Below are 15147 nucleotides of genomic sequence, written 5' to 3'. Positions count from 1 at the left end.
ATGCCCTCCTCCTAATTGAAAATGTCACAGTGTGCTTAACCCAATAAAAATATCAGTCTTTTTCCCCCACTGGGGCTTCAAGGTGTCCAGGGTGGCGATTTTTATTTGAGAATATGGCACAGTGGGGAAGAGGGAGTCTCTTTGCCCAGTTCAATGGCCCCAATCCAGTTCCATGGATTCTTAAAATCAAATAATCTGTTGGGAGTTCAGATTGCAGAACTCAAACGTCCCATGTAGTTTGGGGGGCATTTTTTGCATGTGTGTGTGCATGTGCGCGCATGCCTGGAAGTCATGGCGACCTCTGGCAACTCCTAGTGGGGCACAGAGGACATTCAGAGAAGTGGCTTCATAGCCTGCCTCTGGCTTCCCAACCCAGGTATTCCTTGGAGGTCTCCCATCCAAATACTTGCCAGGGTTGGCCCTGCTTAGCTTCCAAAATCTGACAAGATCGGGCTTGCCTGGGCTATCCAGGTCAGGGTTAACAGTTTATATCCTTGATGGCAGTGTAGGTTGGAACAGGTCATTACCACAACTTGATCATAAATGATCCCCTGAGCTGGATCTGCATAAAGAATATAATTGCTGGGCAGATGATTCCTTTTGATAACCCTTTTCTTAGGAATGTTTCCATAACAACCATTCCAGAAGCCATCCCAAGGTTGTAAACTGTGACATTAGAAATGGCCTTTCCTTCAAAGCAGAATATTTGCAGTAAGATTGTGTCTGGAGTATAGAGCATGTGGGCAGCTGCTGTGTGACAGAAAGCAATGGGTCTCAAACCCTGGCCTGTCAGGAACAACATTCATCCCTTACTCCCTTTGCCACTGTGGCAGCTGTATAGAACAGAAAAATGGCAGGCACTGCAGTCTGGCCAGATGCCGCTCTTGGGAAAGAGCAGGTGTGCCACGTCCAGAGAGGTCAGATGAGAGAAAGAATTCAATAATATTCTGCTTTTCCCTTGTAACTTCAAGGCTCTCATTAGGTTTCAGTCAAAGCCACATTCGGATTTGAATATGAAAAGTGTTACTGATTTGTTTAAAACACAGGATGTAAATGTAATCATTAATAATAAAGTTCAGCTCTTCTGCTGCACCCTTCTTGATTACTTATACCAATTCAAACCCTTGGTCTACTAAGGTCGGTCTTGCCTACTTTGACTGGCAACGCCCCTCCAGGGTCCCAGGTATTTCACATAATCTCCTACCTGGTATGGGCATGCCAGGGACTGAACCTCTTTGCTTTGGACTATCTACCTGCATCTGACCATCATGCTTATTGTTCATCTCCTGCCTTTGCTGTATAAACCAGGGTTTAGACTTTTAGACAACCTGCCGCTTTTACCTTGACTAGTGCAAACCTACCTAAGATTGATGGCTCCATTCCACAGTTACAGACTTAATCCTTATCCTCACACCTGTTGGTACCATTTATGATGCTTGGCAGATGCAAGCAGCAGCCGTGTAATGAAGCTTCCCATGACCAGCCGCGTCAGTCCTGGAGTAGGGATGCCAGGTCTCCTGTTGTGGTAGGAGCCCTCCTGGCAATCCCATCCATTGCCTGCCAGCACCTCAAACGCCATCAGGACAAAAATGGGGGGAAATGGGCAGGCGCACTGGGAAAGCCAGCAAAACCCAGAAATTATGTCACAACATCAGGGGGGAGTTGCCAAAAATGCCATAGTTTGTGTGTGTTATGTGCAATGGTCAAAGCAATGTATGGCTGCGAGAGTTGGACTATAAGGAAGGCCGAGCACCAAAGAATAGATTCTTTTGAACTATGGTGCTGGAGAAGACTCTTGAGAGTCCCTTGGACTGCAAGAAGATCAAATCAGTCAATCCTAAAAGAAATCAACCCTGACTGTTCCCTGGAAGGCCAGATAATGAAACTGAAGCTCAAATACTTTGGCCACCAAATGAGAAGGGAGCACTCACTGGAGAAGACCCTGATGCTGGGAAAGATTGAAGGTCAAAGAAGAAGGGGACAGCAAAGGATGAGATGGTTAGACAGTGTCATAGATGCAATTCCACTAGTATCTTCTGGTTCTTGGCAGCAATTGATATTCTGTTGTATTACTGTGTTATTGTATAACATTGAGATATTGTATGATTAGGTTGTATACCTTATGAATATTTTGTATACTTGGATACTATAATTAAGTATAAAAGATATTGTATTAGCATACATAACTAATGTTTATGAGTGTATTATTGGACTGATTTTGGCCCCAGTTTTGTTGTCTTTGGAGTTTGGATACTGGGAGGTCTATCTTTTGGGAAATATTGAAGGTCAAACAAGACGGGGATGGCAAAGGATGAGATGGTTAGACAGTGTCATAGACAGCGGTCGTTTCATAGAAAAAGAGCTAGGGGAACTAATTAGCATAACTCATTAGCATATGCCACTGACCTGCAAGGCCGGCGGGGGGGCAAGGGAGCCCCGCGAAGGCCCTCCCTGGCCCCAGGCAGGCAGGGGTGGGGAGAGGCAGGGAGGAAGCAACTTACCCTCCCTCTTCTCCTGCCTCCTCCTGGCTGAATGAGGGCCGGAAGCGGGGCGGCCGGAAGCAGGGGGCGGGGCTTCGTCATGTGCCCCGCCCCCGTACCTCACCCGGGGGAACTGCGATCCCCCGCGATCCCCCCCGAAATGACCTCTGGTCATGGATGCAACGAACATGAAATTGAGCAAACTTCAGAGGACGGCGGAAGACAGGAAGGCCTGGCGGGATCTGGTCCGTGGGGTTGCAAAGAGTCGGACTCGACTGTCCGACTGAACAACAACAAAAATGTGCAATGCTCCCTGTAAGGTGTGGAGTCTTGTGAGCAAAAATTGTACGTTTTGAGCTACTGGCATTAAAGTTGTGAGTGAGCGATTTGGCTGCTGCATAAATTAGTTTGCTCTGGAGCCATCCTTCCTGAGCTAAGGCAAAAACTTGTGAGCTGGAGGCTAAAGAACTGTGATCTAGTTCACACTAACTCAGCTTAGACAGAAGAAAGGTTATGTGTGATCAAGTCGCTTCCAGCTTATGGCAGCCCTATGAATTAATGACCTCCAAAGTGTCCTGTCATTAACAGCCTTGCTCAGGTCTTGCAAACCATCTTTCCCATTTCGGCCTCCTATTTTTACCTTGTCTCCAAGGCGGTAACACAGTCCGTAATGGTGCATAGATTAGTAATGCCATCTGAGAGAATTTTAAGAATGTAAGAAATGCTATTATTTATTAATTTTAACTTTTATTGATTTATGCTTTTAACCTTTGTTGTGCATTGTCCAGAGCCCTATCCATACAAGAACTGGGTGATTCATACATTTAAGACAGAAATTAAATATAAATAAATAAAAAAACAAGCAAACAAATAAACTGAAGGCCGTGGCTTCCATGATTGAGTCCGTCCATCTCCTGTTGGGTATTCCTCTTTCCTTTTTCGCTTTCAACTTTTCCTAGTATTATTGTCCTTTACTGTGAGACTTGTCTTCTCATGGTTTAAACCACAGTATTTTGGTGAATCCTAGAGCATCCTTCCTGACATCATAACAACACTTCCAGTTTTTGTCGGAAGTGACATTGCGCATCACACACACTGTGTGTGTGAAGTGTTATCAAGTCGCTTCTGACTAATGGTGACCGTATAAATTAATGTCCTCCAAAACTTCCTATTGTTAACAGCCTTGCTCAGGTTTTGCATGGCTTCCATTATTGCATCAATTCATGTTTTGGTAATTCCTAGAGCATCCTTCCCAGTATCATCAGTTTTTTCCAGAAGTTATGCTGTGCACCAGGATAACACTGGTGGCACACCTGTCCCCACCCCACCAAATCCTCCCAGGGGTTCTGGGCTGTGGCCTAACATCCCTACCCTGGAAAACCTCTGTCAGTCAACAAAGACAATGCTGAGCTGGTTGGAGGACCAATGGTATGACTTAGTGTAGGATTTCAGCTCAGAGGGAAGGGGAGCAGATGTTAGTTGTGAAGCAAAATGGAAAGAGAAGCCTGGCTGCCTCTTCTGCTTCCTCAGGGATTTTAAAAGTATTGCACAGATACACAGATTGCAGTATGTCAGCCCTAATCCTTTTACTTCATAGAATAAAAATTTAATCATCAGAAGAATGACTCTTGTGGTTTTCTTACATCAGGGGAAGTTTGGACAGGGACTCTGAAGGCTCTCTAAGGGAGGTTGCCCTTGACAACCTTTTGAACCCTGTTGTAGAATGGCACTTTCGATCTTGCATAGACATACTATGCTTTGGAATGGCTGCAAAGAGATGCCAGGAGCAATGACTTGGGAATGAAACACAGACCTCTAAAGTCATTTATCACTTGAACCAGTTAACAAAAAGCTAAAGGATGAAGCCAGCACTCCATATCCTCGGAGTTCCAAAACCAACACACACAAAAAACCCACTTCCAGCCTAGAACGCGATATCCTATTGAATTAAAAACATTAATTTCTCCAGCCATGATTGGGCTCAGTGAAAGGATGACTGCGTGAAGCCCAAATTCCTGTGCAACAGTTTAGACTGCGTTGTTATAAATGTCCCTGTCGGCTCTAAAAACAATGAGTCACTGAGTGTCTAATGCAATTTTAATGTATTGTAAATGTAGATATTATATGCTAACTCTGGGATTTCTTGATCACTCTTGATGACAGAGTTTGGGGGGGTTATGCTCTTCCCCCTCCCCAGCTATTATGGAAAACAAAGCAAGGTAAATTAAGAGGACTGTGAAAAATGTTACTGCTGGGATAATTGTCTGGCCCAAACAGGAGCCATCAAATCAAGAGCTGGAGGGGAAATACTGCTCTATCCAGGTGGGGTGGATCAAATCAAGGCCACGGGATTTCACATGCTTAATGTTCCCCATGCTGCTATGAGTGCTTAGTGTCAATACATCATTGTCAACCATAAGTATTCCACAACCCAAGCAGCATCTCAGAGCAAGAAATGCCTTGAACATCCAAGCCTTTTCTTTTTCCTTAAGCAAGGCTGCCTGAACTATAAAATTGATTTAAATTGTCTTGGGTTAAAAATCCATGTCATTTGAATTGCAAACTGTTGGAAAGACTGGAGGGTATTAGTAAATGGCAATGTATCCAGGTGAGAAAAGGTAGCAGGAGAGTGAAACTGAGAAAATAAATATGGACAATGGTACCATCTTGCATTAACTAAGCCTTTGGTAACTACAGAGAAAATTGCTTTCGAAACTCAAGGGTGGGGGGAAGCTTAGAAAACAAAAGTCAAAAGCACCCCACTCACACCCTGCATGAAAAGCGATCATGTGGCCCTTATGGATCTTATGGCCTTTATTTAATGCAGATATCCTGATGAGAGAAGGAAGTGTCATTGCGGGGAGATTATCGATATAAAGATGCAACAGTCGAACAAATCCTCTTGGAAGGATTTAACTTGTGCATCTAAAATGGTGTTCTAAAATCAGATTTCTTAACTTGAGAGGGAAAAACATCTAGGGAAACCAGGAATGCTTTAAGAAGTGTGCCAGTGAGATGCGGAAGCTATCATGAGCATTAGAAAATTATTATTTTATTTTATTTATATCCCGCCCTCCCTCGCAAGCGGGCTCAGGGTGGGTCACAAATGTGTGATAAAAATCTCTGTGGGAAGGGGGAGAGAGAGAAGGAGGTAGAAAATCAGCTTCAAAATAATGCCAGGCTTTTGCTTGAGCTAATTATTGTTTGGTTGTAGTGGTTAAGTGCATGGACTCTAATCTGGGAGAACCGGGTTTGATTCCCTACTCCTCCACTTGCACCTGCTGGATGACTTTGGGCATAGTTCTGATAAGAGCTGTCCTTTAAAAAGAGCAGTTTCTGTCAGAGCTCTCTCAGCCCCACCTACCTCACAGGGTGTCTGTTGTGGGGAGGGGAAGGGAAAGGAGTTTGTAAACCGCTCTGAGACTCTCTTGGGTAGTGAAGGGCGGGATATAAATCCAATCTCTTGTTCTTCTTCTTTAGAACCCAAACTATAATTTGATTTTCTGGATGTACATGCAAGCTATATCTTGGAGCTTCCAAGGCAGAGTAACAGGAGTAACCATAGTTTGTCAATTCATACCTCACATTGTACTGTAGTTAGTTTAAACCACGGTTTGCAAAGCAATTCCTAACTATGATTACAAATTTTGGATTGTATGGTGATCATAAACCATGCTTTCCTGTGTTTACTTTAGTGGTTCCCAAACTAAACCCCAAACCAAGTCAAAAGTTACCTGAACCAAACAGGCCAGTTCAGGTCCCCCTTCCACCCTGCCAAAAGGGGCGGGATTACCCAGGAAGGGTTAAATGACTGGCAGCCGTTTAACTCATCAGTTTCACTTCCCCCACTTTGAAGTGGGGGGGGGAATGGATGGGTTTAATGGCTCTCAGCCATTTAAACCTAACAGCTGATGGGTGGACCTGCCATGGTGTTAAGTTTAAGTGGCTGGCAGCCATTTCACCGATCTGTTTCGCTCCTGTTTCGAAATGGGGGAGGAAAGCGAAACCAACCAGTGAAATGGCTCCCAGCCATTTCATAGAATCATAGAAAGAGTTGGAAGGGATCTTGCAGGTCATCTAGTCCAACCCCCTGCACTCTGCAGGAGCATAGCCAAAGGATAGCCCTACATACCTACATACCGACTACATGTCCGAAAGATGGTCGTCCAGCCTCCGTTTGAAAACGTCCAACGAAGGAGCATCCACCACCTCCTGAGGCAGACTGTTCTACTGCTCAACCACTCTTACAATTAGGAAGTTTCTCCTGATATTTAGCCGGTAATGACTTCCTTGCAATTTTCACCCATTAGACCTAGTCTTGCAATCCGGAGCAAGAGAAAATAGATCCACTCAGCTGTTAGGTTTAAATGACCCAAACAGCTGAACCAAGCCAGGCAAAAGCCCAGTAAATGTTCGGGGAAGGCACCTTCCCCAAACATTGGTTTGGGGCCCCCGAACTGGGCCAAATTCGTGCTGAATTTTGGGTTGTGAACCGGTTCGTGCCCATCCCTAATTACAACTGATGTCCAGGTGACAGAGATCAGTTCACCTGGAGAAAATGACCACTTTGGAAGGTGGCTGTTGATAGACTAATCCCCCATGAATGGGTCTAATTCCTTCCTAGAGCAATTTATGCTGTGGCAATAACGGTGTCCTCTGGTAAAAAGAATTTCATAAATTAAAGATGTATTGAGTAAAAGAAGTATTTTCTTTTGTGGTGAATCTACTGCCTCATTGAGCTTCTAATGTTAGATGAGGGAGGAAAAAAAAGAATTCTATCACTCTGTCCACATGCAAGCTTTCTTGCGGTACAGTAAACTGAAGTGAGCAGTTTTGTTTTTCCTACCTTCAATCCTGTTTTCATATGTGGGCAACAATTAACTGGCAAGTAATGCAAATCACATATACATTACACTGTGCAAGGAGGAAATACTTCGCTGTGTCAACCGTGATAAACTACCAACCTAGACCTGCCTCATAGATCTGGGAGGAGAGGTAGAGTTGTTCTTCTGAAGCGACTGGTCAGTGAAAGGCAACTTCTGGCTTTTGAACTAGATTTCAAAGTTAATGCCCTGCTAAATTATTTTTTCTGTGTGTTAGCGCCGGCTGTAAAAACGCTGAACATCAGTGAAGTCCCAGCATTCGGCAGAGGCTTCCAAGGTCACTCATGGGGGACTGTAAGCAGTGCCCAGCAGTCAGATTGCTGCACAGTTGGTTGGGTCTGTAATTGAGGTCTGGTTTCCCTGGCCAAGGTCACTCTGAAGAAAATGGTTGAGTGGCCGTGAAGTTACTGCTTGGGTTTATAGTGTGTCGGGAGTTTTATCACCCATAAAAAGAACTTTACAAAATCATTTCTTCCCCCTTGCTATGCTCCCACAAAATATGTTTCCAGAGCCTTGCCATTCAGCCAGGTGGCTTTCCGTTTCCTCATGCATAAACCGGCTCCCTTTATACCTTTTTCCTTCATTCTAGAAACCAGGAAACTTGTCGGGGGAGGGGGAGTAGAAAAAGCAGTGATTATCTGTTTTTTAACCTTTATAAAGCTTACTGGGGGCCAAGCTAGACTTGATACAGCAAGATCCATAAATTGATCTCCTAGGCATTTTTATTGGTAAATAGCAGTTAAGTGTCCCCACATTTAAGTCAGGGTTGCGTGGCTGTTGTAGATTTGTTCTGAAGGATGAAAGGCAACATACAGGAGACATATTTCCACCAAAGGGAGTACATTTCAAGAGAGGAAATGACACTGGGGAAAGAATTAACTTGTTGTTGTTCAGTCGCACAGTCGAGTCCGACTCTTCGCGACCCCATGGACGAGCTCTCTCCAGGCCTTCCGGTCTTCTGCCGTCCTCTGAAGTTGGCTCAACTTCATGTTCGTTGCATCGATGACACTGTCTAACCATCTCATCCTTTGCCGTCCCCGTCTTCTTTGACCTTCAATCTTTCCAAGCATCAGGGTCTTCTCCAGTGAGTGCTCCCTTCTTATTTGGTGGCCAAAGTATTTGAGCTTCAGTTTCATTATCTGGCCTTCCAGGGAACAGTCAGGGTTGATTTCTTTGAGGATTGACTGATTTGTTCTTCTTGCAGTCCAAGGGACTCTCAAGAGTCTCCTCCAGCACCATAGTTCAAAAGAATCTATTCTTCGGCGCTCGGCCTTCCTTATAGTCCAGCTCTCGCAGCCATACATGACTACTGGGAATACCATTGCTTTGACCATGCGGACTTTTGTTGGCAGGGTGATGTCTCTACTTTTTATCATGCTGTTTAGGTTCGCCATCGCTTTCCTCCCAAGGAGCAGGCGTCTTTTAATTTCATGGCTGCAGTCACAGTCTGCGGTGATCTGGGATCCCAGGAACGTGAAGTCTGTCACTACTTCCACAGCTTCCCCTTCTATTTGCCAAGGAGTGATGGGGCCGGATGCCATGATCTTAGTTTTTTTGATGTTGAGCTTCAAGCCCACTTTTGCGCTCTCCTCTTTTACTCTGAGCAAGAGGTTCTTTAGATCCTCTTCACTTTCAGCCATTAGAGTGGTATCATCTGCATATCTGAGGTTGTTGATCTTTTCCCCAGCAATCTTAATTCCCGCTTGTGATTCATCCAGGCCAGCATTTCGCATGATGTACTCTGCATATATATTAAATAAGCAAGGTGACAGTATACATCCTTGTCGTACTCCTTTTCCTATGCTGAACCAATCAGTTGTTCCGTATCCGGTTCTAACTGTCGCTTCTTGGCCCTTATACAGGTTTCTCAAGAGACATGTGAGGTGGTCTGGTACTCCCATCTCTTTAAGGACCTGCCATAGTTTGTTGTGATCCACACAGTCAAAGGCTTTAGCATAGTCAATGAAGCAGAAGTAGATATTTTTCTGGTACTCTCTTGCTTTCTCCATAATCCAGCGAATGTTGGCAATATGATCTCTCGTTCCTCTACCTCTTCGAAACCCAGCTTGTACTTCTGGTAGTTCTCTATCCACGTACTGTTGAAGCCTAGCTTGTAGGATCTTGAGCATGACCTTGCTAGCGTGTGATATGAGTGCAATTGTGCGATAGTTTGAACATTCCTTGGCATTGCCCTTCTTTGGGATTGGAATGTATACTGATCTTTTCCAATCCTGTGGCCACTGTTGCGTTTTCCAAATTTGCTGGCAAATGGAGTGCAGAACTTTAACAGCATCCTCTTCTAAGACTTTGAATAGCTCAGCTGGGATACCATCACCTCCACTAGCTTTGTTGTTAGTAATGCTTTCTAAGGCCCATTTAACTTCACATTCCAGGATGTCTGGCTCGAGGTCAGTGATTATACCGTCGTGGTTGTCAAGGACATCGAGGTCTTTCTTGTATAGTTCTTCTGTGTATTCTTGCCATCTTTTCCTAATCTCTTCTGCTTCTGTTAGGTCCCTACCGTTTTTGTCCTTTATCATGGCCAGCTTTGCATGGAACGCTCCCTTGATTTCTCCAATTTTCTTGAAGAGATCTCTAGTCCTTCCCATTCTATTGTTTTCTTCTATTACTTTGCACTGTTCATTCAGGAAGGCCTCCTTATCTCTCCTTGCTGTTCTCTGGAAATCTGCGTTCAGTTGGGTAAATCTTTCCTTTTCGCCTTTGCCTTTCGCTTTCCTTCTTTCCTCTGCTATTTGTAAAGCCTCATCAGAAAGCCACTTTGCTTTCTTACATTTCTTTTTCTTTGGGATGGTGGTGATTGCTGCCTCCTGTACGATGTCACGAACCTCTGTCCATAGTTCTTCAGGCACTCTATCTATCAAATCCAGACCCTTGAATCTATTCTTCACCTCTACTGTATATTCATCAGGGATGCGATCTAGGTCAAACCTGAATGGCCTCGTGGTTTTCCCAATTTTCTTCAGTTTAAGTCTGAATTTTGCAATGAGTAGCTCATGATCTGAACCACAGTCAGCATGGCCCTAATTTGAATTGACCCTACCATGCACATACATCAGTTGCTATTTACCACTAAAATAAATAGTCAGGAGATCCATTCATGCATCTTCCAGCATCCCATATAATTTGGCCGTCAGAAACTTCCCGTTGAGGACTTTCCCTGTCGTTAAAGGACTCCAGAGCTGAAGTTCCCTTATCCTACACTCACTGTTTACCAGATATTCCTTGGCCTAACACTAACATCCATGAACCACCAATATAAAGACACATGAGCCATATCATTTCTGTTTCAGTATATAAGCATTTGACATTCAATATGTCCTGACAGTTTGAAAATAACAAAGCACTATTTAACTGTGTGTACTGCAAACTATCCCTGAAGAGATTTTTCTGTTTTTTCAATGTGTTTGCCTTTGACCTGGCTTAATTGCTAGAATTGTTCAGTTATTTAAAACAAAATACAGATTAATGTTTCAGCTGAAATAGGCAGTGAGGCTGTGCCCATCTGCACTAGCCACAGGGCATGTTTGTGCCCCCATGGGGCATACTTGTGCCCCATCTGGCCCAACTGATTTCCATGTATTGACCATAACATTGGAATATATTGTTTATTTAGAGTCCCGCCTCTCAGCCCAACATTTTCTGAAGCAACTAATAACAACTTGAGTAAAAACAATAGTAACTTAAGTTTAAAACAATACATTGAAAATTCATTTCACTGTCCGTAGGATAACCAAACTGAACTCTGTTTTTCCTCTGATGTGTTCGAATCTTTAGGAGCTCAGTTGGAGGTTGTCAACAACCCTTGGTAAAAGACAAAGAGTTCTTGACTTTTTGACCTCAGGAAACATAATAATTTCTAGTAAGGGCCAAGCAACAGCTGGTGGGTCAAGTCAGGCTTACAATACCATTTTATCTCTTCCCCATTATAAACAGTTGGTGCTGATTTCCGGAGGGTGGAGTTTCAGTCCTACAAAGCGAGCCAATACATGTCACATAACTAGTCAGCATTGGTATACGAATAACCTTTGAATTCCTTGATTGTGAAGACAGAGTTTGTTATCAGGTTAATGACCTTGGGGTACAAGTACTTCGTCCATTTCCCCCCCCCCTTTCTGTAAAAGGACAAATGAATGGCGAAATCCCCTGTAGAAATAAAAACATTGTTTTTAATTGCTTATGTCAAGCTGTCACAATAATGTCTTTTTTTTTTCCTGAGGAGAAAGATCCTTTGTCTCCTTTGCGTTTGTGCGCCACCTCCCCGACTTGTGGCTCCTTCCTGAAAAGGTGGGGGGGGGACATTGGTATTCCCCTCCCCTCCCCTCCCCTCCCCTCCCGCTCTCCTGGCAGTTCCCCTCCTGGCTGACTTGCAGGCAGCAGAACAGTGCTGAATGTGCTAAATTAGGCCATTAGAGGAATTCATTTCTCTTTATTAGCCTGTGTCAAATCCTTTTTATTAGTGGCTGAAAACGACCTCTCTTCTGCAGTAAAATGTCAGGCCAGTTCAGCCCTTTTATTTGTTCTGCGCTGACGAGGATCAAACTTTCCCTGAATTAGTGTAGAGAGATTTATTTCTTCCAAATTTTGAATGGCTTTTAAGGGGGGAGGCAGTTGGCAGGGATGGAAATGAGTCCTGCTCAGCTTTAACACTGGGTTTTTTTTTTACCCAGTTAAGGTTTGTTTCAGATGATTTTTATTTGTGATAGTGCTGATCTAGAGTCTAGATTTTGGCCGCTGTATAAAAGTAAGCAAGTGTTGGCTGGAAGGACTTGCTGAAGGAGACAGGAAAGAAAATCAGCGGTGGTGTGGACTCTAGCACTAGAAAGGGGAAATCTCCAAGATGTGCTCCATTTCAACTTCTTTACTTTGCTTGATTTTTTACCATGTCTTTCCTTCAAAGGAGCTCAGGGTGGTATGCTTTGTTTTATTCCCATTCTGTTCTCTCCTTAGTAAAGGTAAAGGTTTCCCTTGCTTGAAAGCCAGTCGAATCCGACTCTGGGGGGCGGTGCTCATTTCCGTTTCCAAGCCGAAGAGCCAGTGATGTCCAAAGACGTTTCCATGGTCATGTGGCCAGCATGACTAAACGCCAAGGCACACGGAACGCTGTTTCCTTCCCACCGAAGCGGTACCTATTTATCTACTTGCAATTGCTTGCTTTCGGACTGCTAGGTTGGCAGGAACTGGGGCCAGAGACGGGAGCTCACTCCGTCACATGGCACTCGGGTCTCGAACTGCTGAACACTGGAGGCGATGTAGAAATAAAAATATAGGGTGACTCAAAAGAGCAAGGCAATGTAGAATGCAAAAAAATGCCGTGACGCATGACATCTGTGAGCGCAGGGTAAAACCCAGTGTGGAAACAGCCTGTGACCCATTAGTTCCCAAAATGAGAGTTAAACTGGTGTGGGAGTGTGGTTAAAAAAATGAGATATGGATCGAGAAGTTCCTGGTTTGGATGTTGCTTCTGCCTGGAACTCTCTGGCTGACATTAGACAAGCCACATTCTCTCTCATCTTCCACCCCCAATCTGTAATATGGGGATGATAACATTGGCATGAATTGTCGTAAGGGTTACAGATTCAATGTGTGAACCACACTGAACGCTTGAAAGCACTGTACTGGTGCTAAAATTATTGTTATTTTATTAAATGTGTGTTTCAACCTACCCTGCTGAAATCAAGGGGATTTAATCATCCATAATTTTATCTGCATTGTACCTGATTTTTTTTCAAAGTATAGGATTATACATGGTTTAATTTAAACTGGATCTCACCAGGACAACTATGGACCCTATGAAGAGATGTACTTTAATAATATGAACATCTTTGAGTATATGCATAGACCTGCCTCCAGATGACTTTCCAACATCTGGACAGGGTTTATTCTAAACTTCCACACACACACTGTGCAAGCAGCAAATGTAGTCCCCACCCTGCCAGTCCATGCATGTGCATATCAGAAGATAAATGTAATTTGTTCCTACCTAGGGGGGGGGGGAGGAAGAAAAAATGACAGAACAGGAAAGAGAGCAGGAAGGAGGCAAATGACAAAGAAAAAAATAAGAATGGAGAAAGGTGAAGTGACACAGGAATAAAACGGAGAAGAACAGCTTAGCGCCTTAGTAAACCCTATAGGCCCAACTGCACAAAGTTTCACAACACACACATTTTTCCCAGTGGTAAGCTGTGCATTAGAATAAACTTCTCATCTGGGGAGAAAGACTTCTGAGTCAGAAGGCAAGGTTCCAGCCAGACATGAACTACAGCAAATTTCTCTTTTGGGAAAGAAATTAGGGTGTCAAGTAAAAACCTCAAAAAGGCCTTTCAAAACTTCTGTCGTAGCAGCAAAATTCTGGATGTCCCACGCAGATCACCAGTTTAAGGGATCGCTTGAAATATCATCACTGTCAAGTGCCGCTGGCATTGCAGCATATCCAAAACATGTATAAAACGGGGGTGAGGTTAAGGCGCTTAGGGCTCTTCAGCTTGGAGAAACGACGACTGAGGGGTGACATGATTGAGGTTTATAAGATTATGCATGGGAAAGAGCAGGTAGAGAAAGAGGTACTTTTCTCCCTTTCTCACAATACAAGAACTCGTGGGCACTCCATGAAATTGCTGAGCAGTCGGGTTAGAACAGATAAAAGGAAGTACTTCTTCACCCAAAGAGTGATTAACACTTGGAATTCACTGCCACGGGAAGTGGTGGCGGCTACAAGCATGGACGGCTTCAAAAGGGGATTAGATAAGTATATGGAGCAGAGGTCCATCAGTGGCTATTAGCCACAAGGTATAGATAGGGACTCTGGGGCAAGTGATGCTCTGTCATCTTGGTGCTTGGGGGGGTCAACAGTGGGAGGGCTTCTAATGTCCTGGCCCCACTGGTGGACCTCCTGATGGCACTGGTATTTCTGGCCACTGTGTGATACAGAGTGTTGGACTGGATGGGCCTTTGGCCTGATCCAACATTGGCATCTCTTATGTTCTTATGTTCTTATGAGACTCAGTGTTCAGAGCAAAAGAGACATGGTGGGTGGGATGCTGAACCCTCTTCTCCTCACCCCACCTGGCATTTATCTCCCTGGAGTCTTACCTCATCCCAGGACTTACTCTCAATTAAGCTCCTTTGCTGGAAGTGAGCCCAGAAGAAAAGAGCCTAGGATGAAAGGTACAGGGAGGAAAGCCCCGGGAGGGAGTAGGTTCAGCTCTCCTACTGCATGTCCCTTTTGCACTTAAACTCAGGCCCCAATCCCTTACATACACTTTGGAATAAACTTGGGATAATTTACTTGGATCAACCTGAATTCACATAGCTGTGCCTGCTGCCATTGTATAGAATCTACAGAGGTAACATCATATTTTGCACTGAGGCAGAATTTAAAGAACAGAATTTAACAGAACCAATTGCATTATCGTGTCCTGCTTTTGGCCAACTGCAGAAATCAGTTTTCAGGCATTTTTAGAGAGAGGGCTAATATAGGACAGCAGATTAATAGCCCGGACTAGTCTCAAGATTGTCAGAGCTTGGAAGTTAAGCAGGGCCACCCATAGTTAGTACTTGGGTGGGGGACCACCAAAGAAGCCCTGGGTTACTACGCAGATGAAAGGAATGGCAAACCACCTCTGCTCATCTCAAGATCATTCAGCTACCGGTACTTTTGCTGCCCTTTAGGCTGAGACATCCCAAACTGATGTTTGTCCCTCCTCATTTTGAAGAACGTTCCACTATATTCCGTGACAACCAGCTCCAGTGCTGCTTTACCAAGT

General features: G+C 44.2%; 1 protein-coding gene across 1 annotated transcript in view; it reads left to right on the top strand.

The window, feature by feature from the left end:
• PKNOX2 (PBX/knotted 1 homeobox 2) overlaps positions 1 to 15147 on the top strand; it is a 184042-nt gene that overhangs the window by 53649 nt on the left and 115246 nt on the right. The gene's annotated exons all lie outside the window — the stretch shown is intronic.

This window comes from Gekko japonicus, unplaced genomic scaffold (assembly GCF_001447785.1).
Source record: "Gekko japonicus isolate JY-2015 unplaced genomic scaffold, Gekko_japonicus_V1.1 scaffold751, whole genome shotgun sequence".
In the NCBI taxonomy this organism is placed as follows: Eukaryota; Metazoa; Chordata; class Lepidosauria; order Squamata; family Gekkonidae; genus Gekko; species Gekko japonicus.
Note: the sequence above shows the minus strand (reverse complement) of the source record. Positions and strands in the feature narration are given on the sequence as shown.